The sequence below is a fragment of the Enhydra lutris genome, unplaced genomic scaffold (genome assembly GCF_002288905.1).
Source record: "Enhydra lutris kenyoni isolate GAN:26980312 unplaced genomic scaffold, ASM228890v2 scaffoldscaffold112, whole genome shotgun sequence".
In the NCBI taxonomy this organism is placed as follows: Eukaryota; Metazoa; Chordata; class Mammalia; order Carnivora; family Mustelidae; genus Enhydra; species Enhydra lutris.
The window spans coordinates 648,496-651,078 of NW_019154196.1; the positions used below are offsets into that span (position 1 = coordinate 648,496).

Here is a 2,583-nt window from a genome sequence, read left to right on the forward strand (position 1 = left end):
GAGTGTAAGAAAAATTACCTGAAAAATTAAGCAGCATGAACTATAATTATTTACACAGTGTGAGTTGACTTTCTTGATAGGCATAAATGTAAGAAATATATCTAAGAGAATTTATAACTGATTAGGAATTTAGGATGTATTGAACACCTGAATTATAATCAAAATATTAGATACACAGAATTGGGGAATACTACTGAGATAAAGAACTTAGAAGGACACAGAGGTGGTAGAGACAGCATGTATTTTCAGTTTGTTCAGGGACTGTTAGGCAAGAAAGTGAAAAAATGTTTTGTCTTTTGAAAAGGAAAGTAAAAAAGAAAAGAAAAGAAAAGAAATGAATGTGAAAACAGAGGACTATATATATATATATATATATATATATATATATATGTTTATATAGATAGAGATAGATATCTTCTCTTCCTCTCAAATAAATAGTTAGGGAGAGAGCATGAGCAGAGGGGAAGCAGAGGGAGAGGAAGAAGAAAACTCCCCACTGAGGAGGGAGCCCTTCATGCAGCTTGATCCCAGGACCCTGCGATCATGATGTGACCCAAAGGCAGGTACTTAATCAAACTGAGCCACCCAGACATTCTGGGCACACACCATTTTGAGATGAGTGAGGAAAGTGTATATTTATGTGGAGCTATTTCCACTACAATTCACTTTAATTAGAATAAATATTAGTTAGGGAACATCTGATTGCTGATTTCTCAATGTGTTCTGTTTACTTGACATTTGATTAAACTTGTCTCATTTCCATCAATTCATGATTCTCTCTACTCTTGAGTAGAATTGTTATGCTAAGTCTCATGAGAAACATAAAGAGATATAAAGAAAATCTCATCAACCTCTTGTAAATGTATCTCTTTCAAGATCATATTTTTTTTATGAATGGGCAATCTACACTACACACAGAAGTTGACTAGTTACTCTGATCATATGACTTGAGAAAACTCATATTTTTGCCATGTAACTTACTATGTCTCTGAACAATGTATGCTGTATTAAAAATCATATCAAGTGAAAACTATGCTTTAATATACCTAGTCTAAAAATGAAAAAAAAAAATACGGCCAAAGAAAGAACTTTCTCTTGCTTAGGCAATTTGGTAGAAGGGATGACTTAGAAGGGAAAAGCTTAATATTTCAATAACACAATGCCAGCCATGTGTCATTTCTTGTATTCCATGTAGTCAGCATATTTATCATGGCATGGGAGAATGAGACCTTCAATTCAGGTTTCATCCAGCTGGGAATATTCAGTCACAGCCCCACCCACATCTTCCCCTTCTCTCTGGTCTTGGGCGTCTTCACAGTGGCCTTCACTGGGAACATTGTTATGGTTCTCCTCATCTACCTGGACAATCAGCTTCACACACCCATGTATTTCCTCCTCAGCCAACTATCCCTCATGGACATCATGCTCATTTGCACCACTGTACACAAGATGGCCTTCAACTACTTGTCTGGCAAGAAGTCCATTTCTTTGGCTGGTTGTGGAGTCCAGATATTCTTATATGTGGCTCTGCTTGGAGCAGAATGTTTCCTGTTAGCTGCCATGGCCTATGACCGTTATGTTGTCATTTGTCACCCATTACGATATTCAGTTCTCATGAGCCAGAAAATCTGTGGTCTCATGGCAGCTTCTTCATGGATTCTTGACTCCCTCGATGGTACAGTTGAAGTTGCAGTTGCATTATCATTCTCATATTGTATAGCCTGGGATGAATCCCACTTTTTCTGTGATGCCACTGCCCTTCTCACTCTCATGCACCAACACATTGTTATTTGAAAAGATGATATTTATCTGTTGTGTTATTATGCTTCTTTTCCCTGTAGCAGTAATCATTGCTTCCTATGTTCGTGTTATTGTGGCTGTCATTCACATGGGTCTGAGGAGGGTCGCCGAAAAGCTTTTGCCACCTGCTCCTCTCACCTCATTGTGGTGGGAATGTAGTATGGAGCAGCCATGTTCATATACATGTGGTCCACTTCAGATCGTTCCCCCACCCAGGACAAGATGGTGTCAGTCTTCTATACCATCCTTACTCCCATGCTGAATCTCCTCATCTACAGCCTCCACAACAAAGTGGCCAGAGCATTCATGAAGGTGTTGAGGAAGGGTAAGTCTGGAGAGCAAATTGCCTGATAATCTTTGATTTGATTTATGCTCAAATTTATGTATTCAATCAGTAAAGTTAACTAATATTTACTGACCTTTTTGGATCTATAAGCAACAACCTAAGATTTAGAAATGGAAAAACTTCACATTTTTTTCTTCACATATTTTACATTTTTATGGTAAGTTGAAGAAATTGCTATAAGGAAATATTTATTGCAAGACAATACCTTATTTTATTCATTTTTTATTATCAGTTAACAAATAGAGGTTATTGCCTGTGATAACATCCAATTTATGAATGTATTAATTAATCTTCTTGTGTTTTTTGGCATGTCATAAACTTAATCTTAGAAAAAAATTCTGGAAAACCCAATGTCTTAATTTTGAGTGATCATTCTTTTAAAATTTTATTTTATTTTTTTCAGTGTTACAAGATTCATTGTTTGTGCACCACACCTA

General features: G+C 36.4%; 1 pseudogene; it reads left to right on the top strand.

Moving 5' to 3' along the window:
• Window positions 1-1,209: 1,209 nt before the first annotated feature.
• Window positions 1,210-2,151, top strand: LOC111139641 (annotated as a pseudogene).
• The last annotated feature ends 432 nt before the right edge of the window (window positions 2,152-2,583 follow it).